This window comes from Schistocerca americana, chromosome 6 (assembly GCF_021461395.2).
Source record: "Schistocerca americana isolate TAMUIC-IGC-003095 chromosome 6, iqSchAmer2.1, whole genome shotgun sequence".
In the NCBI taxonomy this organism is placed as follows: domain Eukaryota; kingdom Metazoa; phylum Arthropoda; class Insecta; order Orthoptera; family Acrididae; genus Schistocerca; species Schistocerca americana.
Window position 1 is genome coordinate 91,443,832 of NC_060124.1, and position 23,562 is coordinate 91,467,393.

Here is a 23,562-nt window from a genome sequence, read left to right on the forward strand (position 1 = left end):
ATTTATGGACTGCCGTGTGAGCTACTATGTCTCGGTATAAGGACGCTGCGTGGAAAATATTGTGGTGTGTTACTCCGCACGTTTGGTAAGAGCTGATAGCTTTGTTCATGACTGGCTTCATCTTTGCTGCAAGGCACCTTGCAACTATTTTGTAGTCAGTATTGAGTAACGTGATGGGCCGGAAATCTTGGACACGACATGTATGTTGCGTTTTTGGGACGAGCACAACTCGACCTTCCAGAAATTTTGCGGGAATATTGGTACCACGAATTACTTCATTTACTATGTCGGTGAGTTTTTGCCCAAAGATGTCCCAGTAGACCTGATAGAATTCGGTTGGCAGGCCATCAGGTCCCGGCGACTTTCCTTTAGAGCACGATTGTACAATAGGTTTTGAGTTCTGTACTGTCATCTCTGCTATCAACTGTTCTCTGTCTGCGTTCGAAATGTCAGTCTGCAGGTCGCATAGCAAATAATTTAGCGCTACGTCGTCTGTCGCAACGTCTCGAAATAAGTCCGTGTAGTGGGCTGTAATATGTTGGAGAATGTCTGTTTTCCGCGTAAGGCGCTCGCCTGACGCAGTCGTTATCGATTCTACGTGTTTACGTCTTGCCCGTGTTTTTTCACGCGCGAGATGATAGGACGACGGTTCTTCGTCGTCCAGAGCGCACAAGGCGCGACTTCGGACCAAAATCCCTTTCGCCTTTTCGTTATGTATACGGAGAATCTTTGCTTTAATACGGTTTAAGCGGAGGCGGAGATTTTCATTTGGTCCGACGGGGGCGTTTAACGCGTCTTTGAGGCATTGTTGGTAAAATTCTGTTGTGCGCTGCGTCCAGAAGGATACCTCCTGGCTATAACATTGAGCAATCATCCTAATTTGCGGCTTTGCGTAAAAAGTCCACCACTCTAGTGCTGAGCTGTAGTTTTTCTCTTTCTGCAGGCAAAGCTGCCATACAGATTGCATTTTCGAGCGGAAGTCTCTCGCGGCAAGATGTTTCGTATTAAGCTTCCACAACCTGGGAGTAGGTGTTTCATTTGTACGCTGTAGGTGGATGGCAGCAACATAACCGCAGTGGTCGCTAAACGCGACAGGGATGATGTCTACGCTATTTAGGTTGTTTGCAATCTGTTGAGAGACGTATATGCGGTCTATCCTGCTTGCTCCACTATTGTATATGTGCGTATACTGCGTTGTATGTGGGTGGAGGAGACGCCACGTGTCTCGCAGATCTTTGGCGGTCAACAGTTTCACTAATTCAGGACACGTAGTGGCCGTAGGGTGCTGGTCGGATGGGTCTGTTACACAGTTAAAATCGCCACCGAGAATTATTGGACGTGTGGTATCAAACAAGGGAACTACCTCGTGATTGAAAAATGCTGCGCGCATTCGTCTATTATCTGTCCCTGAGGGGGCGTAAATATTGATAAATCTCATGCTTTGTATATTGCACGCAATTGCGCGTCCGCTTGGCAACGTTTGGACATTGTCTGGCTGTAGGGAATTTTTGTATAAAATCGCGGTACCGCATTTTATATTATTGTTAATGTTATAAATGACATCATATCCATTTATGTTATTGAGGATGTTTGCTGTAACTTCCTGAAGGAATATTACGTCAAAACGACTGTAATGTATAAAATCGACTAGGGATAAAATTTTGTGAACTGCAGAAATCCCGTTTATATTTAGGGTAAGAATAGATAAATCTTTTATTTGCGTATAACAGGCAGGCATTGGAAGTGGAGAAAGAAACAGAGAAACATTAGCTACGGGAGACAGGGTGTAAATGGAAATAATTTCATTCTTCGAATGGTTTGTTTTGTATGTGAGGAGTATTGCAACTAATTTTCAACAGAGTTTATGCTCAAACATCTTCGGACCAAACAGTACTGCGTTGTTGATCTGAGCGGGGAGGATCATTGTTGGTTTCCATCGGTACGTGCATATGTGGCGGATCGATTTGCATGGCATGGACGGCACGAATGTCGTCCGTCGGGACGTGGGCTGTGTGCCGAGCACGACACTCGTGCATTTCGTCTGCTTTTCTTTTAATTGGCGCTGATAATACAGCCTCAGTTACGACCGGTTGTACGCTGATTTCTTTCTCTTGCTTGTTTAGAAATTCCCTTAGATGTCGAACAGTTGCGTCGCGCCGGCGATCTGCTTCTGTTTCATGCGACGCAACAGGGACGACTGTCACAGGGCATTGTTGATCGGATTTAGAAGTTGCATCCGATATTCCGTTTCCACGGCCCCGTCTATGTTTCCTTTTCGAAGATTTATTCGGTGAATAGCTCACCGATCTCCTACTCGGGGATGGACTGGGGTCTTTACGAGAAACACGCTTTTCTGAGGGGACAGCAGCAGGGCTGCGTCCACTCTCTGAATTTTGCGTGTTGGTCGGAAAAATTTCTGATTCAGTGTCGTCACTTTTTGGTGGCTGTGGGTGAACGTCAGCCACGACCGTAACGTTTGTGGCATTATTGCGGAGACAATTTTCTGGAATGACGGCTTTTTCATCAATTTCTGTTATGTCCATGACATTGTCCGTGTTCGTCGGGGTCGCAGCCGATTCGCACGCAGCCTCTGTCACAGGGAGTGACGAGGGTCGAATCGGAGCAACACCCAACGCTACAGACGCATACGAAGTTTTCTGCGTTTGTGCGCTATCACCGCCGAGCGGGAGCTGCACAGGGCGACGTCTGTTCGGACAATTTTGTCGAAAATGATCGGTTGCATTGCAGTACGAGCACGTCTGTGGCTGTCCATTGTACGATATAAATGCCCTGTAACCGCCTATGACAAGAAAGGACGGGATGTGCTGTTTCAGTTCAATAAGAACACTTCTTACTCCGTTGTAAACTTGTAGTCGGAAACCACTACCCCATTTCTCATTCGTCACTGAAAGCACATTCCCATACGGCATGAGACCACGAGCGATCATTTGCGTAGGTATTTCAAAGGGAAGATTGAAAATACGAACTTGACGAATACCGTAACCCGCGTGGCACACGGTCACGTCGCAAACGCTTCCGTCACGATATTTAAACTTGCGTTTTCCACCGTTTTCCTGTACGATCTTTTCGCACATTTCCGGATCATTGAATTTCATAAACAGGGTTCCGGTAATAAAGTCCCACTGGACTCCGTACGTTTCGGTGTCGGTAAGACCGAGTTCGTCAATAATCCAGTCGTGAGCCTCGTATGCCGTAGGGCGTACAGCTTCCTTGTCGAAAATAACGTTCAATGTGTTCGATCTGTTTACGTTTTCCATTTTCAAACCGTTACTTAACAACTACGCAAAAAAACGCGCAAAAATGAGAAACTCGACAGCGGAACGCAACGCGGCGATGCCAACAGAGCGGCCGCTAGCCGTGTGTATTCAACATGGTATGGCCGTTGGCGCCCTTATACTGTAGCCGCACGACAGAAGACGCCTCTGCCTCTTCTCCCAACACACACAATCGCAGTTTTCGGTGACACATTTGACGCAGAGCACGTCCTTCCGCAACAGCTGGAGCCTCGAAGGCGGCGCGGAGTGCGCGGCGTCCGGCGTCTCAGAGGCGTCTGCCGAACTGGCGGGCGCGCCGCGCCGCGCCGCCACTTGCGTGAGACACGCGGCTGCTCGGTGCGCCGCCTGTCATTCGTTTCGCTTGGTGCGTGCGGCGTCCGACACTCGCGGGCGACGCATCTTGTTCCCGTTATCCGGCGGGGGGCTGTGCGGGGTGTAGCAGTGTCCTGCTGGAGGGCGCCCCCGGCATCTTCCTCACTCACCTGACACACGCCGCGCGGCTCGCGTCCAGGTATTTGCGTGATCTGTGCAGTGCATTCGCGACTTTGCTCGACTGCCGCTCGCTGCCGCTCGGGTCGTGGCCCATATGACAGCACAAGCAAGAGAAACATCTGCGAGACGGCCGTGGGCCTAACGGGCGTGTCCGAGACGCCGTTTGCGGCCAGTAGACCTGTGCAAAGGTGCGAAAACAGGGACACAAGACACAGGAGGGTCGCCAAAGCATCCATCTCTTCTAGCGACGAAAGATACACTTTTGTTTACAAGTTTGCAGTCGTACACTGCTGCAAAACAATAAGCCCTGACGTATTTCAGAACATATCTGTCGGTTCATACTGTTTTGTTATCTTCAGGCACTTTTAAGAAATCTTCCTTGGCACATTCTTCTTCGAACTGAGGCAATTAATATCGAATCTTATGTTTATTACAGTCGTTTAATTTTTTTTTTTTTTTTTTTTTTTTTTTTTTGTGGAGAGTTGCACTGCTACGGAACAGTAGGTGACCCTGACTTACTTCAGATCACATCTGTCGATTCGTAGTGTTTCGTTATTTTCAGGGCATTCCTAGCGCGTTTAAAATGCTTAAGGAAGCACGTTTGTCACAAAAGAAAGGTAGTATGAAAAGAGGGCTGGCAGGGATAGCGGCGTAAAAAGGAGAAAATGAAGGGGAGCCAACAGCACCCGGTGTTCCCAGGCGGTCACCCATCCAAGTACTAACCGGGCCCGATGTTGCTTAACTTCGGTGATCGGACGAGAACCGGTGTATTCAACATGGTATGGCCGTTGGCGCCCTTATACTGTAGCCGCACGACAGAAGACGCCTCTGCCTCTTCTCCCAACACACACAATCGCAGTTTTCGGTGACACATTTGACGCAGAGCACGTCCTTCCGCAACAGCTGGAGCCTCGAAGGCGGCGCGGAGTGCGCGGCGTCCGGCGTCTCAGAGGCGTCTGCCGAACTGGCGGGCGCGCCGCGCCGCGCCGCCACTTGCGTGAGACACGCGGCTGCTCGGTGCGCCGCCTGTCATTCGTTTCGCTTGGTGCGTGCGGCGTCCGACACTCGCGGGCGACGCATCTTGTTCCCGTTATCCGGCGGGGGGCTGTGCGGGGTGTAGCAGTGTCCTGCTGGAGGGCGCCCCCGGCATCTTCCTCACTCACCTGACACACGCCGCGCGGCTCGCGTCCAGGTATTTGCGTGATCTGTGCAGTGCATTCGCACCTCTCCCCTTCCGTCCCGACTTGTCCCGACTTTGCTCGACTGCCGCTCGCTGCCGCTCGGGTCGTGGCCCATATGACAGCACAAGCAAGAGAAACATCTGCGAGACGGCCGTGGGCCTAACGGGCGTGTCCGAGACGCCGTTTGCGGCCAGTAGACCTGTGCAAAGGTGCGAAAACAGGGACACAAGACACAGGAGGGTCGCCAAAGCATCCATCTCTTCTAGCGACGAAAGATACACTTTTGTTTACAAGTTTGCAGTCGTACACTGCTGCAAAACAATAAGCCCTGACGTATTTCAGAACATATCTGTCGGTTCATACTGTTTTGTTATCTTCAGGCACTTTTAAGAAATCTTCCTTGGCACATTCTTCTTCGAACTGAGGCAATTAATATCGAATCTTATGTTTATTACAGTCGTTTAATTTTTTTTTTTTTTTTTTTTTTTTTTTTTTTTTTTTTTTTTTTTTTTGTGGAGAGTTGCACTGCTACGGAACAGTAGGTGACCCTGACTTACTTCAGATCACATCTGTCGATTCGTAGTGTTTCGTTATTTTCAGGGCATTCCTAGCGCGTTTAAAATGCTTAAGGAAGCACGTTTGTCACAAAAGAAAGGTAGTATGAAAAGAGGGCTGGCAGGGATAGCGGCGTAAAAAGGAGAAAATGAAGGGGAGCCAACAGCACCCGGTGTTCCCAGGCGGTCACCCATCCAAGTACTAACCGGGCCCGATGTTGCTTAACTTCGGTGATCGGACGAGAACCGGTGTATTCAACATGGTATGGCCGTTGGCGCCCTTATACTGTAGCCGCACGACAGAAGACGCCTCTGCCTCTTCTCCCAACACACACAATCGCAGTTTTCGGTGACACATTTGACGCAGAGCACGTCCTTCCGCAACAGCTGGAGCCTCGAAGGCGGCGCGTTGTGCGCGTCCGGCGTCTCAGAGGCGTCTGCCGAACTGGCGGGCGCGCCGCGCCGCGCCGCCACTTGCGTGAGACACGCGGCTGCTCGGTGCGCCGCCTGTCATTCGTTTCGCTTGGTGCGTGCGGCGTCCGACACTCGCGGGCGACGCATCTTGTTCCCGTTATCCGGCGGGGGGCTGTGCGGGGTGTAGCAGTGTCCTGCTGGAGGGCGCCCCCGGCATCTTCCTCACTCACCTGACACACGCCGCGCGGCTCGCGTCCAGGTATTTGCGTGATCTGTGCAGTGCATTCGCACCTCTCCCCTTCCGTCCCGACTTGTCCCGACTGCCGCTCGCTGCCGCTCGGGTCGTGGCCCATATGACAGCACAAGCAAGAGAAACATCTGCGAGACGGCCGTGGGCCTAACGGGCGTGTCCGAGACGCCGTTTGCGGCCAGTAGACCTGTGCAAAGGTGCGAAAACAGGGACACAAGACACAGGAGGGTCGCCAAAGCATCCATCTCTTCTAGCGACGAAAGATACACTTTTGTTTACAAGTTTGCAGTCGTACACTGCTGCAAAACAATAAGCCCTGACGTATTTCAGAACATATCTGTCGGTTCATACTGTTTTGTTATCTTCAGGCACTTTTAAGAAATCTTCCTTGGCACATTCTTCTTCGAACTGAGGCAATTAATATCGAATCTTATGTTTATTACAGTCGTTTAATTTTTTTTTTTTTTTTTTTTTTTTTTTTTTTTTTTTTTTTTTTTTGTGGAGAGTTGCACTGCTACGGAACAGTAGGTGACCCTGACTTACTTCAGATCACATCTGTCGATTCGTAGTGTTTCGTTATTTTCAGGGCATTCCTAGCGCGTTTAAAATGCTTAAGGAAGCACGTTTGTCACAAAAGAAAGGTAGTATGAAAAGAGGGCTGGCAGGGATAGCGGCGTAAAAAGGAGAAAATGAAGGGGAGCCAACAGCACCCGGTGTTCCCAGGCGGTCACCCATCCAAGTACTAACCGGGCCCGATGTTGCTTAACTTCGGTGATCGGACGAGAACCGGTGTATTCAACATGGTATGGCCGTTGGCGCCCTTATACTGTAGCCGCACGACAGAAGACGCCTCTGCCTCTTCTCCCAACACACACAATCGCAGTTTTCGGTGACACATTTGACGCAGAGCACGTCCTTCCGCAACAGCTGGAGCCTCGAAGGCGGCGCGTTGTGCGCGTCCGGCGTCTCAGAGGCGTCTGCCGAACTGGCGGGCGCGCCGCGCCGCGCCGCCACTTGCGTGAGACACGCGGCTGCTCGGTGCGCCGCCTGTCATTCGTTTCGCTTGGTGCGTGCGGCGTCCGACACTCGCGGGCGACGCATCTTGTTCCCGTTATCCGGCGGGGGGCTGTGCGGGGTGTAGCAGTGTCCTGCTGGAGGGCGCCCCCGGCATCTTCCTCACTCACCTGACACACGCCGCGCGGCTCGCGTCCAGGTATTTGCGTGATCTGTGCAGTGCATTCGCACCTCTCCCCTTCCGTCCCGACTTGTCCCGACTGCCGCTCGCTGCCGCTCGGGTCGTGGCCCATATGACAGCACAAGCAAGAGAAACATCTGCGAGACGGCCGTGGGCCTAACGGGCGTGTCCGAGACGCCGTTTGCGGCCAGTAGACCTGTGCAAAGGTGCGAAAACAGGGACACAAGACACAGGAGGGTCGCCAAAGCATCCATCTCTTCTAGCGACGAAAGATACACTTTTGTTTACAAGTTTGCAGTCGTACACTGCTGCAAAACAATAAGCCCTGACGTATTTCAGAACATATCTGTCGGTTCATACTGTTTTGTTATCTTCAGGCACTTTTAAGAAATCTTCCTTGGCACATTCTTCTTCGAACTGAGGCAATTAATATCGAATCTTATGTTTATTACAGTCGTTTAATTTTTTTTTTTTTTTTTTTTTTTTTTTTTTTTTTTTTTTTTTTTTTTTGTGGAGAGTTGCACTGCTACGGAACAGTAGGTGACCCTGACTTACTTCAGATCACATCTGTCGATTCGTAGTGTTTCGTTATTTTCAGGGCATTCCTAGCGCGTTTAAAATGCTTAAGGAAGCACGTTTGTCACAAAAGAAAGGTAGTATGAAAAGAGGGCTGGCAGGGATAGCGGCGTAAAAAGGAGAAAATGAAGGGGAGCCAACAGCACCCGGTGTTCCCAGGCGGTCACCCATCCAAGTACTAACCGGGCCCGATGTTGCTTAACTTCGGTGATCGGACGAGAACCGGTGTATTCAACATGGTATGGCCGTTGGCGCCCTTATACTGTAGCCGCACGACAGAAGACGCCTCTGCCTCTTCTCCCAACACACACAATCGCAGTTTTCGGTGACACATTTGACGCAGAGCACGTCCTTCCGCAACAGCTGGAGCCTCGAAGGCGGCGCGTTGTGCGCGTCCGGCGTCTCAGAGGCGTCTGCCGAACTGGCGGGCGCGCCGCGCCGCGCCGCCACTTGCGTGAGACACGCGGCTGCTCGGTGCGCCGCCTGTCATTCGTTTCGCTTGGTGCGTGCGGCGTCCGACACTCGCGGGCGACGCATCTTGTTCCCGTTATCCGGCGGGGGGCTGTGCGGGGTGTAGCAGTGTCCTGCTGGAGGGCGCCCCCGGCATCTTCCTCACTCACCTGACACACGCCGCGCGGCTCGCGTCCAGGTATTTGCGTGATCTGTGCAGTGCATTCGCACCTCTCCCCTTCCGTCCCGACTTGTCCCGACTGCCGCTCGCTGCCGCTCGGGTCGTGGCCCATATGACAGCACAAGCAAGAGAAACATCTGCGAGACGGCCGTGGGCCTAACGGGCGTGTCCGAGACGCCGTTTGCGGCCAGTAGACCTGTGCAAAGGTGCGAAAACAGGGACACAAGACACAGGAGGGTCGCCAAAGCATCCATCTCTTCTAGCGACGAAAGATACACTTTTGTTTACAAGTTTGCAGTCGTACACTGCTGCAAAACAATAAGCCCTGACGTATTTCAGAACATATCTGTCGGTTCATACTGTTTTGTTATCTTCAGGCACTTTTAAGAAATCTTCCTTGGCACATTCTTCTTCGAACTGAGGCAATTAATATCGAATCTTATGTTTATTACAGTCGTTTAATTTTTTTTTTTTTTTTTTTTTTTTTTTTTTTTTTTTTTTTTTTTTGTGGAGAGTTGCACTGCTACGGAACAGTAGGTGACCCTGACTTACTTCAGATCACATCTGTCGATTCGTAGTGTTTCGTTATTTTCAGGGCATTCCTAGCGCGTTTAAAATGCTTAAGGAAGCACGTTTGTCACAAAAGAAAGGTAGTATGAAAAGAGGGCTGGCAGGGATAGCGGCGTAAAAAGGAGAAAATGAAGGGGAGCCAACAGCACCCGGTGTTCCCAGGCGGTCACCCATCCAAGTACTAACCGGGCCCGATGTTGCTTAACTTCGGTGATCGGACGAGAACCGGTGTATTCAACATGGTATGGCCGTTGGCGCCCTTATACTGTAGCCGCACGACAGAAGACGCCTCTGCCTCTTCTCCCAACACACACAATCGCAGTTTTCGGTGACACATTTGACGCAGAGCACGTCCTTCCGCAACAGCTGGAGCCTCGAAGGCGGCGCGTTGTGCGCGTCCGGCGTCTCAGAGGCGTCTGCCGAACTGGCGGGCGCGCCGCGCCGCGCCGCCACTTGCGTGAGACACGCGGCTGCTCGGTGCGCCGCCTGTCATTCGTTTCGCTTGGTGCGTGCGGCGTCCGACACTCGCGGGCGACGCATCTTGTTCCCGTTATCCGGCGGGGGGCTGTGCGGGGTGTAGCAGTGTCCTGCTGGAGGGCGCCCCCGGCATCTTCCTCACTCACCTGACACACGCCGCGCGGCTCGCGTCCAGGTATTTGCGTGATCTGTGCAGTGCATTCGCACCTCTCCCCTTCCGTCCCGACTTGTCCCGACTGCCGCTCGCTGCCGCTCGGGTCGTGGCCCATATGACAGCACAAGCAAGAGAAACATCTGCGAGACGGCCGTGGGCCTAACGGGCGTGTCCGAGACGCCGTTTGCGGCCAGTAGACCTGTGCAAAGGTGCGAAAACAGGGACACAAGACACAGGAGGGTCGCCAAAGCATCCATCTCTTCTAGCGACGAAAGATACACTTTTGTTTACAAGTTTGCAGTCGTACACTGCTGCAAAACAATAAGCCCTGACGTATTTCAGAACATATCTGTCGGTTCATACTGTTTTGTTATCTTCAGGCACTTTTAAGAAATCTTCCTTGGCACATTCTTCTTCGAACTGAGGCAATTAATATCGAATCTTATGTTTATTACAGTCGTTTAATTTTTTTTTTTTTTTTTTTTTTTTTTTTTTTTTTTTTTTTTTTTTGTGGAGAGTTGCACTGCTACGGAACAGTAGGTGACCCTGACTTACTTCAGATCACATCTGTCGATTCGTAGTGTTTCGTTATTTTCAGGGCATTCCTAGCGCGTTTAAAATGCTTAAGGAAGCACGTTTGTCACAAAAGAAAGGTAGTATGAAAAGAGGGCTGGCAGGGATAGCGGCGTAAAAAGGAGAAAATGAAGGGGAGCCAACAGCACCCGGTGTTCCCAGGCGGTCACCCATCCAAGTACTAACCGGGCCCGATGTTGCTTAACTTCGGTGATCGGACGAGAACCGGTGTATTCAACATGGTATGGCCGTTGGCGCCCTTATACTGTAGCCGCACGACAGAAGACGCCTCTGCCTCTTCTCCCAACACACACAATCGCAGTTTTCGGTGACACATTTGACGCAGAGCACGTCCTTCCGCAACAGCTGGAGCCTCGAAGGCGGCGCGTTGTGCGCGTCCGGCGTCTCAGAGGCGTCTGCCGAACTGGCGGGCGCGCCGCGCCGCGCCGCCACTTGCGTGAGACACGCGGCTGCTCGGTGCGCCGCCTGTCATTCGTTTCGCTTGGTGCGTGCGGCGTCCGACACTCGCGGGCGACGCATCTTGTTCCCGTTATCCGGCGGGGGGCTGTGCGGGGTGTAGCAGTGTCCTGCTGGAGGGCGCCCCCGGCATCTTCCTCACTCACCTGACACACGCCGCGCGGCTCGCGTCCAGGTATTTGCGTGATCTGTGCAGTGCATTCGCACCTCTCCCCTTCCGTCCCGACTTGTCCCGACTGCCGCTCGCTGCCGCTCGGGTCGTGGCCCATATGACAGCACAAGCAAGAGAAACATCTGCGAGACGGCCGTGGGCCTAACGGGCGTGTCCGAGACGCCGTTTGCGGCCAGTAGACCTGTGCAAAGGTGCGAAAACAGGGACACAAGACACAGGAGGGTCGCCAAAGCATCCATCTCTTCTAGCGACGAAAGATACACTTTTGTTTACAAGTTTGCAGTCGTACACTGCTGCAAAACAATAAGCCCTGACGTATTTCAGAACATATCTGTCGGTTCATACTGTTTTGTTATCTTCAGGCACTTTTAAGAAATCTTCCTTGGCACATTCTTCTTCGAACTGAGGCAATTAATATCGAATCTTATGTTTATTACAGTCGTTTAATTTTTTTTTTTTTTTTTTTTTTTTTTTTTTTTTTTTTTTTTTTTTGTGGAGAGTTGCACTGCTACGGAACAGTAGGTGACCCTGACTTACTTCAGATCACATCTGTCGATTCGTAGTGTTTCGTTATTTTCAGGGCATTCCTAGCGCGTTTAAAATGCTTAAGGAAGCACGTTTGTCACAAAAGAAAGGTAGTATGAAAAGAGGGCTGGCAGGGATAGCGGCGTAAAAAGGAGAAAATGAAGGGGAGCCAACAGCACCCGGTGTTCCCAGGCGGTCACCCATCCAAGTACTAACCGGGCCCGATGTTGCTTAACTTCGGTGATCGGACGAGAACCGGTGTATTCAACATGGTATGGCCGTTGGCGCCCTTATACTGTAGCCGCACGACAGAAGACGCCTCTGCCTCTTCTCCCAACACACACAATCGCAGTTTTCGGTGACACATTTGACGCAGAGCACGTCCTTCCGCAACAGCTGGAGCCTCGAAGGCGGCGCGTTGTGCGCGTCCGGCGTCTCAGAGGCGTCTGCCGAACTGGCGGGCGCGCCGCGCCGCGCCGCCACTTGCGTGAGACACGCGGCTGCTCGGTGCGCCGCCTGTCATTCGTTTCGCTTGGTGCGTGCGGCGTCCGACACTCGCGGGCGACGCATCTTGTTCCCGTTATCCGGCGGGGGGCTGTGCGGGGTGTAGCAGTGTCCTGCTGGAGGGCGCCCCCGGCATCTTCCTCACTCACCTGACACACGCCGCGCGGCTCGCGTCCAGGTATTTGCGTGATCTGTGCAGTGCATTCGCACCTCTCCCCTTCCGTCCCGACTTGTCCCGACTGCCGCTCGCTGCCGCTCGGGTCGTGGCCCATATGACAGCACAAGCAAGAGAAACATCTGCGAGACGGCCGTGGGCCTAACGGGCGTGTCCGAGACGCCGTTTGCGGCCAGTAGACCTGTGCAAAGGTGCGAAAACAGGGACACAAGACACAGGAGGGTCGCCAAAGCATCCATCTCTTCTAGCGACGAAAGATACACTTTTGTTTACAAGTTTGCAGTCGTACACTGCTGCAAAACAATAAGCCCTGACGTATTTCAGAACATATCTGTCGGTTCATACTGTTTTGTTATCTTCAGGCACTTTTAAGAAATCTTCCTTGGCACATTCTTCTTCGAACTGAGGCAATTAATATCGAATCTTATGTTTATTACAGTCGTTTAATTTTTTTTTTTTTTTTTTTTTTTTTTTTTTGTGGAGAGTTGCACTGCTACGGAACAGTAGGTGACCCTGACTTACTTCAGATCACATCTGTCGATTCGTAGTGTTTCGTTATTTTCAGGGCATTCCTAGCGCGTTTAAAATGCTTAAGGAAGCACGTTTGTCACAAAAGAAAGGTAGTATGAAAAGAGGGCTGGCAGGGATAGCGGCGTAAAAAGGAGAAAATGAAGGGGAGCCAACAGCACCCGGTGTTCCCAGGCGGTCACCCATCCAAGTACTAACCGGGCCCGATGTTGCTTAACTTCGGTGATCGGACGAGAACCGGTGTATTCAACATGGTATGGCCGTTGGCGCCCTTATACTGTAGCCGCACGACAGAAGACGCCTCTGCCTCTTCTCCCAACACACACAATCGCAGTTTTCGGTGACACATTTGACGCAGAGCACGTCCTTCCGCAACAGCTGGAGCCTCGAAGGCGGCGCGTTGTGCGCGTCCGGCGTCTCAGAGGCGTCTGCCGAACTGGCGGGCGCGCCGCGCCGCGCCGCCACTTGCGTGAGACACGCGGCTGCTCGGTGCGCCGCCTGTCATTCGTTTCGCTTGGTGCGTGCGGCGTCCGACACTCGCGGGCGACGCATCTTGTTCCCGTTATCCGGCGGGGGGCTGTGCGGGGTGTAGCAGTGTCCTGCTGGAGGGCGCCCCCGGCATCTTCCTCACTCACCTGACACACGCCGCGCGGCTCGCGTCCAGGTATTTGCGTGATCTGTGCAGTGCATTCGCACCTCTCCCCTTCCGTCCCGACTTGTCCCGACTGCCGCTCGCTGCCGCTCGGGTCGTGGCCCATATGACAGCACAAGCAAGAGAAACATCTGCGAGACGGCCGTGGGCCTAACGGGCGTGTCCGAGACGCCGTTTGCGGCCAGTAGACCTGTGCAAAGGTGCGAAAACAGGGACACAAGACACAGGAGGGTCGCCAAAGCATCCATCTCTTCTAGCGACGAAAGATACACTTTTGTTTACAAGTTTGCAGTCGTACACTGCTGCAAAACAATAAGCCCTGACGTATTTCAGAACATATCTGTCGGTTCATACTGTTTTGTTATCTTCAGGCACTTTTAAGAAATCTTCCTTGGCACATTCTTCTTCGAACTGAGGCAATTAATATCGAATCTTATGTTTATTACAGTCGTTTAATTTTTTTTTTTTTTTTTTTTTTTTTTTTTTTTTTTTTTTTTTTTTTGTGGAGAGTTGCACTGCTACGGAACAGTAGGTGACCCTGACTTACTTCAGATCACATCTGTCGATTCGTAGTGTTTCGTTATTTTCAGGGCATTCCTAGCGCGTTTAAAATGCTTAAGGAAGCACGTTTGTCACAAAAGAAAGGTAGTATGAAAAGAGGGCTGGCAGGGATAGCGGCGTAAAAAGGAGAAAATGAAGGGGAGCCAACAGCACCCGGTGTTCCCAGGCGGTCACCCATCCAAGTACTAACCGGGCCCGATGTTGCTTAACTTCGGTGATCGGACGAGAACCGGTGTATTCAACATGGTATGGCCGTTGGCGCCCTTATACTGTAGCCGCACGACAGAAGACGCCTCTGCCTCTTCTCCCAACACACACAATCGCAGTTTTCGGTGACACATTTGACGCAGAGCACGTCCTTCCGCAACAGCTGGAGCCTCGAAGGCGGCGCGTTGTGCGCGTCCGGCGTCTCAGAGGCGTCTGCCGAACTGGCGGGCGCGCCGCGCCGCGCCGCCACTTGCGTGAGACACGCGGCTGCTCGGTGCGCCGCCTGTCATTCGTTTCGCTTGGTGCGTGCGGCGTCCGACACTCGCGGGCGACGCATCTTGTTCCCGTTATCCGGCGGGGGGCTGTGCGGGGTGTAGCAGTGTCCTGCTGGAGGGCGCCCCCGGCATCTTCCTCACTCACCTGACACACGCCGCGCGGCTCGCGTCCAGGTATTTGCGTGATCTGTGCAGTGCATTCGCACCTCTCCCCTTCCGTCCCGACTTGTCCCGACTGCCGCTCGCTGCCGCTCGGGTCGTGGCCCATATGACAGCACAAGCAAGAGAAACATCTGCGAGACGGCCGTGGGCCTAACGGGCGTGTCCGAGACGCCGTTTGCGGCCAGTAGACCTGTGCAAAGGTGCGAAAACAGGGACACAAGACACAGGAGGGTCGCCAAAGCATCCATCTCTTCTAGCGACGAAAGATACACTTTTGTTTACAAGTTTGCAGTCGTACACTGCTGCAAAACAATAAGCCCTGACGTATTTCAGAACATATCTGTCGGTTCATACTGTTTTGTTATCTTCAGGCACTTTTAAGAAATCTTCCTTGGCACATTCTTCTTCGAACTGAGGCAATTAATATCGAATCTTATGTTTATTACAGTCGTTTAATTTTTTTTTTTTTTTTTTTTTTTTTTTTTTTTTTTTTTTTTTTTTTTTGTGGAGAGTTGCACTGCTACGGAACAGTAGGTGACCCTGACTTACTTCAGATCACATCTGTCGATTCGTAGTGTTTCGTTATTTTCAGGGCATTCCTAGCGCGTTTAAAATGCTTAAGGAAGCACGTTTGTCACAAAAGAAAGGTAGTATGAAAAGAGGGCTGGCAGGGATAGCGGCGTAAAAAGGAGAAAATGAAGGGGAGCCAACAGCACCCGGTGTTCCCAGGCGGTCACCCATCCAAGTACTAACCGGGCCCGATGTTGCTTAACTTCGGTGATCGGACGAGAACCGGTGTATTCAACATGGTATGGCCGTTGGCGCCCTTATACTGTAGCCGCACGACAGAAGACGCCTCTGCCTCTTCTCCCAACACACACAATCGCAGTTTTCGGTGACACATTTGACGCAGAGCACGTCCTTCCGCAACAGCTGGAGCCTCGAAGGCGGCGCGTTGTGCGCGTCCGGCGTCTCAGAGGCGTCTGCCGAACTGGCGGGCGCGCCGCGCCGCGCCGCCACTTGCGTGAGACACGCGGCTGCTCGGTGCGCCGCCTGTCATTCGTTTCGCTTGGTGCGTGCGGCGTCCGACACTCGCGGGCGACGCATCTTGTTCCCGTTATCCGGCGGGGGGCTGTGCGGGGTGTAGCAGTGTCCTGCTGGAGGGCGCCCCCGGCATCTTCCTCACTCACCTGACACACGCCGCGCGGCTCGCGTCCAGGTATTTGCGTGATCTGTGCAGTGCATTCGCACCTCTCCCCTTCCGTCCCGACTTGTCCCGACTGCCGCTCGCTGCCGCTCGGGTCGTGGCCCATATGACAGCACAAGCAAGAGAAACATCTGCGAGACGGCCGTGGGCCTAACGGGCGTGTCCGAGACGCCGTTTGCGGCCAGTAGACCTGTGCAAAGGTGCGAAAACAGGGACACAAGACACAGGAGGGTCGCCAAAGCATCCATCTCTTCTAGCGACGAAAGATACACTTTTGTTTACAAGTTTGCAGTCGTACACTGCTGCAAAACAATAAGCCCTGACGTATTTCAGAACATATCTGTCGGTTCATACTGTTTTGTTATCTTCAGGCACTTTTAAGAAATCTTCCTTGGCACATTCTTCTTCGAACTGAGGCAATTAATATCGAATCTTATGTTTATTACAGTCGTTTAATTTTTTTTTTTTTTTTTTTTTTTTTTTTTTGTGGAGAGTTGCACTGCTACGGAACAGTAGGTGACCCTGACTTACTTCAGATCACATCTGTCGATTCGTAGTGTTTCGTTATTTTCAGGGCATTCCTAGCGCGTTTAAAATGCTTAAGGAAGCACGTTTGTCACAAAAGAAAGGTAGTATGAAAAGAGGGCTGGCAGGGATAGCGGCGTAAAAAGGAGAAAATGAAGGGGAGCCAACAGCACCCGGTGTTCCCAGGCGGTCACCCATCCAAGTACTAACCGGGCCCGATGTTGCTTAACTTCGGTGATCGGACGAGAACCGGTGTATTCAACATGGTATGGCCGTTGGCGCCCTTATACTGTAGCCGCACGACAGAAGACGCCTCTGCCTCTTCTCCCAACACACACAATCGCAGTTTTCGGTGACACATTTGACGCAGAGCACGTCCTTCCGCAACAGCTGGAGCCTCGAAGGCGGCGCGTTGTGCGCGTCCGGCGTCTCAGAGGCGTCTGCCGAACTGGCGGGCGCGCCGCGCCGCGCCGCCACTTGCGTGAGACACGCGGCTGCTCGGTGCGCCGCCTGTCATTCGTTTCGCTTGGTGCGTGCGGCGTCCGACACTCGCGGGCGACGCATCTTGTTCCCGTTATCCGGCGGGGGGCTGTGCGGGGTGTAGCAGTGTCCTGCTGGAGGGCGCCCCCGGCATCTTCCTCACTCACCTGACACACGCCGCGCGGCTCGCGTCCAGGTATTTGCGTGATCTGTGCAGTGCATTCGCACCTCTCCCCTTCCGTCCCGACTTGTCCCGACTGCCGCTCGCTGCCGCTCGGGTCGTGGCCCATATGACAGCACAAGCAAGAGAAACATCTGCGAGACGGCCGTGGGCCTAACGGGCGTGTCCGAGACGCCGTTTGCGGCCAGTAGACCTGTGCAAAGGTGCGAAAACAGGGACACAAGACACAGGAGGGTCGCCAAAGCATCCATCTCTTCTAGCGACGAAAGATACACTTTTGTTTACAAGTTTGCAGTCGTACACTGCTGCAAAACAATAAGCCCTGACGTATTTCAGAACATATCTGTCGGTTCATACTGTTTTGTTATCTTCAGGCACTTTTAAGAAATCTTCCTTGGCACATTCTTCTTCGAACTGAGGCAATTAATATCGAATCTTATGTTTATTACAGTCGTTTAATTTTTTTTTTTTTTTTTTTTTTTTTTTTTTGTGGAGAGTTGCACTGCTACGGAACAGTAGGTGACCCTGACTTACTTCAGATCACATCTGTCGATTCGTAGTGTTTCGTTATTTTCAGGGCATTCCTAGCGCGTTTAAAATGCTTAAGGAAGCACGTTTGTCACAAAAGAAAGGTAGTATGAAAAGAGGGCTGGCAGGGATAGCGGCGTAAAAAGGAGAAAATGAAGGGGAGCCAACAGCACCCGGTGTTCCCAGGCGGTCACCCATCCAAGTACTAACCGGGCCCGATGTTGCTTAACTTCGGTGATCGGACGAGAACCGGTGTATTCAACATGGTATGGCCGTTGGCGCCCTTATACTGTAGCCGCACGACAGAAGACGCCTCTGCCTCTTCTCCCAACACACACAATCGCAGTTTTCGGTGACACATTTGACGCAGAGCACGTCCTTCCGCAACAGCTGGAGCCTCGAAGGCGGCGCGTTGTGCGCGTCCGGCGTCTCAGAGGCGTCTGCCGAACTGGCGGGCGCGCCGCGCCGCGCCGCCACTTGCGTGAGACACGCGGCTGCTCGGTGCGCCGCCTGTCATTCGTTTCGCTTGGTGCGTGCGGCGTCCGACACTCGCGGGCGACGCATCTTGTTCCCGTTATCCGGCGGGGGGCTGTGCGGGGTGTAGCAGTGTCCTGCTGGAGGGCGCCCCCGGCATCTTCCTCACTCACCTGACACACGCCGCGCGGCTCGCGTCCAGGTATTTGCGTGATCTGTGCAGTGCATTCGCACCTCTCCCCTTCCGTCCCGACTTGTCCCGACTGCCGCTCGCTGCCGCTCGGGTCGTGGCCCATATGACAGCACAAGCAAGAGAAACATCTGCGAGACGGCCGTGGGCCTAACGGGCGTGTCCGAGACGCCGTTTGCGGCCAGTAGACCTGTGCAAAGGTGCGAAAACAGGGACACAAGACACAGGAGGGTCGCCAAAGCATCCATCTCTTCTAGCGACGAAAGATACACTTTTGTTTACAAGTTTGCAGTCGTACACTGCTGCAAAACAATAAGCCCTGACGTATTTCAGAACATATCTGTCGGTTCATACTGTTTTGTTATCTTCAGGCACTTTTAAGAAATCTTCCTTGGCACATTCTTCTTCGAACTGAGGCAATTAATATCGAATCTTATGTTTATTACAGTCGTTTAATTTTTTTTTTTTTTTTTTTTTTTTTTTTTTTGTGGAGAGTTGCACTGCTACGGAACAGTAGGTGACCCTGACTTACTTCAGATCACATCTGTCGATTCGTAGTGTTTCGTTATTTTCAGGGCATTCCTAGCGCGTTTAAAATGCTTAAGGAAGCACGTTTGTCACAAAAGAAAGGTAGTATGAAAAGAGGGCTGGCAGGGATAGCGGCGTAAAAAGGAGAAAATGAAGGGGAGCCAACAGCACCCGGTGTTCCCAGGCGGTCACCCATCCAAGTACTAACCGGGCCCGATGTTGCTTAACTTCGGTGATCGGACGAGAACCGGTGTATTCAACATGGTATGGCCGTTGGCGCCCTTATACTGTAGCCGCACGACAGAAGACGCCTCTGCCTCTTCTCCCAACACACACAATCGCAGTTTTCGGTGACACATTTGACGCAGAGCACGTCCTTCCGCAACAGCTGGAGCCTCGAAGGCGGCGCGTTGTGCGCGTCCGGCGTCTCAGAGGCGTCTGCCGAACTGGCGGGCGCGCCGCGCCGCGCCGCCACTTGCGTGAGACACGCGGCTGCTCGGTGCGCCGCCTGTCATTCGTTTCGCTTGGTGCGTGCGGCGTCCGACACTCGCGGGCGACGCATCTTGTTCCCGTTATCCGGCGGGGGGCTGTGCGGGGTGTAGCAGTGTCCTGCTGGAGGGCGCCCCCGGCATCTTCCTCACTCACCTGACACACGCCGCGCGGCTCGCGTCCAGGTATTTGCGTGATCTGTGCAGTGCATTCGCACCTCTCCCCTTCCGTCCCGACTTGTCCCGACTTTGCTCGACTGCCGCTCGCTGCCGCTCGGGTCGTGGCCCATATGACAGCACAAGCAAGAGAAACATCTGCGAGACGGCCGTGGGCCTAACGGGCGTGTCCGAGACGCCGTTTGCGGCCAGTAGACCTGTGCAAAGGTGCGAAAACAGGGACACAAGACACAGGAGGGTCGCCAAAGCATCCATCTCTTCTAGCGACGAAAGATACACTTTTGTTTACAAGTTTGCAGTCGTACACTGCTGCAAAACAATAAGCCCTGACGTATTTCAGAACATATCTGTCGGTTCATACTGTTTTGTTATCTTCAGGCACTTTTAAGAAATCTTCCTTGGCACATTCTTCTTCGAACTGAGGCAATTAATATCGAATCTTATGTTTATTACAGTCGTTTAATTTTTTTTTTTTTTTTTTTTTTTTTTTTTTTTTTTTTTTTTTTTTTTGTGGAGAGTTGCACTGCTACGGAACAGTAGGTGACCCTGACTTACTTCAGATCACATCTGTCGATTCGTAGTGTTTCGTTATTTTCAGGGCATTCCTAGCGCGTTTAAAATGCTTAAGGTAAGGAAGCACGTTTGTCACAAAAGAAAGGTAGTATGAAAAGAGGGCTGGCAGGGATAGCGGCGTAAAAAGGAGAAAATGAAGGGGAGCCAACAGCACCCGGTGTTCCCAGGCGGTCACCCATCCAAGTACTAACCGGGGCCCGATGTTGCTTAACTTCGGTGATCGGACGAGAACCGGTGTATTCAACATGGTATGGCCGTTGGCGCCCTTATACTGTAGCCGCACGACAGAAGACGCCTCTGCCTCTTCTCCCAACACACACAATTCGCAGTTTTCGGTGACACATTTGACGCAGAGCACGTCCTTCCGCAACAGCTGGAGCCTCGAAGGCGGCGCGTTGTGCGCGTCCGGCGTCTCAGAGGCGTCTGCCGAACTGGCGGGCGCGCCGCGCCGCGCCGCCACTTGCGTGAGACACGCGGCTGCTCGGTGCGCCGCCTGTCATTCGTTTCGCTTGGTGCGTGCGGCGTCCGACACTCGCGGGCGACGCATCTTGTTCCCGTTATCCGGCGGGGGGCTGTGCGGGGTGTAGCAGTGTCCTGCTGGAGGGCGCCCCCGGCATCTTCCTCACTCACCTGACACACGCCGCGCGGGCTCGCGTCCAGGTATTTGCGGTGGATCTGTGCAGTGCATTCGCACCTCTCCCCTTCCGTCCCGACTTGTCCCGACTTTGCTCGACTGCCGCTCGCTGCCGCTCGGGTCGTGGCCCATATGACAGCACAAGCAAGAGAAACATCTGCGAGACGGCCGTGGGCCTAACGGGCGTGTCCGAGACGCCGTTTGCGGCCAGTAGACCTGTGCAAAGGTGCGAAAACAGGGACACAAGACACAGGAGGGTCGCCAAAGCATCCATCTCTTCTAGCGACGAAAGATACACTTTTGTTACAAGTTTGCAGTCGTACACTGCTGCAAAACAATAAGCCCTGACGTATTTCAGAACATATCTGTCGGTTCATACTGTTTTGTTATCTTCAGGCACTTTTAAGAAATCTTCCTTGGCACATTCTTCTTCGAACTGAGGCAATTAATATCGAATCTTATGTTTATTACAGTCGTTTAATTTTTTTTTTTTTTTTTTTTTTTTTTTTTTTTTTTTTTTTTTTTTTTTTTTGTGGAGAGTTGCACTGCTACGGAACAGTAGGTGACCCTGACTTACTTCAGATCACATCTGTCGATTCGTAGTGTTTCGTTATTTTCAGGGCATTCCTAGCGCGTTTAAAATGCTTAAGGAAGCACGTTTGTCACAAAAGAAAGGTAGTATGAAAAGAGGGCTGGCAGGGATAGCGGCGTAAAAAGGAGAAAATGAAGGGGAGCCAACAGCACCCGGTGTTCCCAGCGGTCACCCATCCAAGTACTAACCGGGCCCGATGTTGCTTAACTTCGGTGATCGGACGAGAACCGGTGTATTCAACATGGTATGGCCGTTGGCGCCCTTATACTGTAGCCGCACGACAGAAGACGCCTCTGCCTCTTCTCCCAACACACACAATCGCAGTTTTCGGTGACACATTTGACGCAGAGCACGTCCTTCCGCAACAGCTGGAGCCTCGAAGGCGGCGCGTTGTGCGCGTCCGGCGTCTCAGAGGCGTCTGCCGAACTGGCGGGCGCGCCGCGCCGCGCCGCCACTTGCGTGAGACACGCGGCTGCTCGGTGCGCCGCCTGTCATTCGTTTCGCTTGGTGCGTGCGGCGTCCGACACTCGCGGGCGACGCATCTTGTTCCCGTTATCCGGCGGGGGCTGTGCGGGGTGTAGCAGTGTCCTGCTGGAGGGCGCCCCCGGCATCTTCCTCACTCACCTGACACACGCCGCGCGGCTCGCGTCCAGGTATTTGCGTGATCTGTGCAGTGCATTCGCACCTCTCCCCTTCCGTCCCGACTTGTCCCGACTGCCGCTCGCTGCCGCTCGGGTCGTGGCCCATATGACAGCACAAGCAAGAGAAACATCTGCGAGACGGCCGTGGGCCTAACGGGCGTGTCCGAGACGCCGTTTGCGGCCAGTAGACCTGTGCAAAGGTGCGAAAACAGGGACACAAGACACAGGAGGGTCGCCAAAGCATCCATCTCTTCTAGCGACGAAAGATACACTTTTGTTTACAAGTTTGCAGTCGTACACTGCTGCAAAACAATAAGCCCTGACGTATTTCAGAACATATCTGTCGGTTCATACTGTTTTGTTATCTTCAGGCACTTTTAAGAAATCTTCCTTGGCACATTCTTCTTCGAACTGAGGCAATTAATATCGAATCTTATGTTTATTACAGTCGTTTAATTTTTTTTTTTTTTTTTTTTTTTTTTTTTTGTGGAGAGTTGCACTGCTACGGAACAGTAGGTGACCCTGACTTACTTCAGATCACATCTGTCGATTCGTAGTGTTTCGTTATTTTCAGGGCATTCCTAGCGCGTTTAAAATGCTTAAGGAAGCACGTTTGTCACAAAAGAAAGGTAGTATGAAAAGAGGGCTGGCAGGGATAGCGGCGTAAAAAGGAGAAAATGAAGGGGAGCCAACAGCACCCGGTGTTCCCAGGCGGTCACCCATCCAAGTACTAACCGGGCCCGATGTTGCTTAACTTCGGTGATCGGACGAGAACCGGTGTATTCAACATGGTATGGCCGTTGGCGCCCTTATACTGTAGCCGCACGACAGAAGACGCCTCTGCCTCTTCTCCCAACACACACAATCGCAGTTTTCGGTGACACATTTGACGCAGAGCACGTCCTTCCGCAACAGCTGGAGCCTCGAAGGCGGCGCGTTGTGCGCGTCCGGCGTCTCAGAGGCGTCTGCCGAACTGGCGGGCGCGCCGCGCCGCGCCGCCACTTGCGTGAGACACGCGGCTGCTCGGTGCGCCGCCTGTCATTCGTTTCGCTTGGTGCGTGCGGCGTCCGACACTCGCGGGCGACGCATCTTGTTCCCGTTATCCGGCGGGGGGCTGTGCGGGGTGTAGCAGTGTCCTGCTGGAGGGCGCCCCCGGCATCTTCCTCACTCACCTGACACACGCCGCGCGGCTCGCGTCCAGGTATTTGCGTGATCTGTGCAGTGCATTCGCACCTCTCCCCTTCCGTCCCGACTTGTCCCGACTGCCGCTCGCTGCCGCTCGGGTCGTGGCCCATATGACAGCACAAGCAAGAGAAACATCTGCGAGACGGCCGTGGGCCTAACGGGCGTGTCCGAGACGCCGTTTGCGGCCAGTAGACCTGTGCAAAGGTGCGAAAACAGGGACACAAGACACAGGAGGGTCGCCAAAGCATCCATCTCTTCTAGCGACGAAAGATACACTTTTGTTTACAAGTTTGCAGTCGTACACTGCTGCAAAACAATAAGCCCTGACGTATTTCAGAACATATCTGTCGGTTCATACTGTTTTGTTATCTTCAGGCACTTTTAAGAAATCTTCCTTGGCACATTCTTCTTCGAACTGAGGCAATTAATATCGAATCTTATGTTTATTACAGTCGTTTAATTTTTTTTTTTTTTTTTTTTTTTTTTTTTTTTGTGGAGAGTTGCACTGCTACGGAACAGTAGGTGACCCTGACTTACTTCAGATCACATCTGTCGATT

General features: G+C 52.6%; 16 non-coding genes across 16 annotated transcripts; all 16 read right to left on the reverse strand.

Moving 5' to 3' along the window:
- Positions 1-4,462: 4,462 nt before the first annotated feature.
- Positions 4,463-4,581, reverse strand: LOC124620387. Its single transcript, XR_006980176.1, has one exon. It is a non-coding gene; the product is annotated as a 5S ribosomal RNA (ribosomal RNA).
- Positions 4,582-5,681: 1,100 nt separating this feature from the next.
- On the reverse strand, positions 5,682-5,800 carry LOC124620504. The gene has a single exon (XR_006980187.1). It is a non-coding gene; the product is annotated as a 5S ribosomal RNA (ribosomal RNA).
- Positions 5,801-6,885: 1,085 nt separating this feature from the next.
- LOC124620621 lies at positions 6,886-7,004 on the reverse strand. The gene has a single exon (XR_006980199.1). It is a non-coding gene; the product is annotated as a 5S ribosomal RNA (ribosomal RNA).
- Positions 7,005-8,092: 1,088 nt separating this feature from the next.
- Positions 8,093-8,211, reverse strand: LOC124621194. The gene has a single exon (XR_006980548.1). It is a non-coding gene; the product is annotated as a 5S ribosomal RNA (ribosomal RNA).
- A 1,085-nt stretch (positions 8,212-9,296) lies between these two features.
- On the reverse strand, positions 9,297-9,415 carry LOC124621236. Its single transcript, XR_006980559.1, has one exon. It is a non-coding gene; the product is annotated as a 5S ribosomal RNA (ribosomal RNA).
- A 1,085-nt stretch (positions 9,416-10,500) lies between these two features.
- LOC124620394 lies at positions 10,501-10,619 on the reverse strand. Its single transcript, XR_006980177.1, has one exon. It is a non-coding gene; the product is annotated as a 5S ribosomal RNA (ribosomal RNA).
- Positions 10,620-11,704: 1,085 nt separating this feature from the next.
- Positions 11,705-11,823, reverse strand: LOC124620405. Its single transcript, XR_006980178.1, has one exon. It is a non-coding gene; the product is annotated as a 5S ribosomal RNA (ribosomal RNA).
- Positions 11,824-12,893: 1,070 nt separating this feature from the next.
- Positions 12,894-13,012, reverse strand: LOC124620416. The gene has a single exon (XR_006980179.1). It is a non-coding gene; the product is annotated as a 5S ribosomal RNA (ribosomal RNA).
- A 1,086-nt stretch (positions 13,013-14,098) lies between these two features.
- On the reverse strand, positions 14,099-14,217 carry LOC124620428. The gene has a single exon (XR_006980180.1). It is a non-coding gene; the product is annotated as a 5S ribosomal RNA (ribosomal RNA).
- Positions 14,218-15,305: 1,088 nt separating this feature from the next.
- LOC124620440 lies at positions 15,306-15,424 on the reverse strand. Its single transcript, XR_006980181.1, has one exon. It is a non-coding gene; the product is annotated as a 5S ribosomal RNA (ribosomal RNA).
- Positions 15,425-16,494: 1,070 nt separating this feature from the next.
- Positions 16,495-16,613, reverse strand: LOC124620451. Its single transcript, XR_006980182.1, has one exon. It is a non-coding gene; the product is annotated as a 5S ribosomal RNA (ribosomal RNA).
- Positions 16,614-17,683: 1,070 nt separating this feature from the next.
- Positions 17,684-17,802, reverse strand: LOC124620463. Its single transcript, XR_006980183.1, has one exon. It is a non-coding gene; the product is annotated as a 5S ribosomal RNA (ribosomal RNA).
- Positions 17,803-18,873: 1,071 nt separating this feature from the next.
- LOC124620474 lies at positions 18,874-18,992 on the reverse strand. Its single transcript, XR_006980184.1, has one exon. It is a non-coding gene; the product is annotated as a 5S ribosomal RNA (ribosomal RNA).
- A 1,102-nt stretch (positions 18,993-20,094) lies between these two features.
- On the reverse strand, positions 20,095-20,214 carry LOC124621232. Its single transcript, XR_006980555.1, has one exon. It is a non-coding gene; the product is annotated as a 5S ribosomal RNA (ribosomal RNA).
- A 1,104-nt stretch (positions 20,215-21,318) lies between these two features.
- Positions 21,319-21,436, reverse strand: LOC124621233. Its single transcript, XR_006980556.1, has one exon. It is a non-coding gene; the product is annotated as a 5S ribosomal RNA (ribosomal RNA).
- A 1,069-nt stretch (positions 21,437-22,505) lies between these two features.
- On the reverse strand, positions 22,506-22,624 carry LOC124620485. The gene has a single exon (XR_006980185.1). It is a non-coding gene; the product is annotated as a 5S ribosomal RNA (ribosomal RNA).
- Positions 22,625-23,562: the final 938 nt, after the last annotated feature.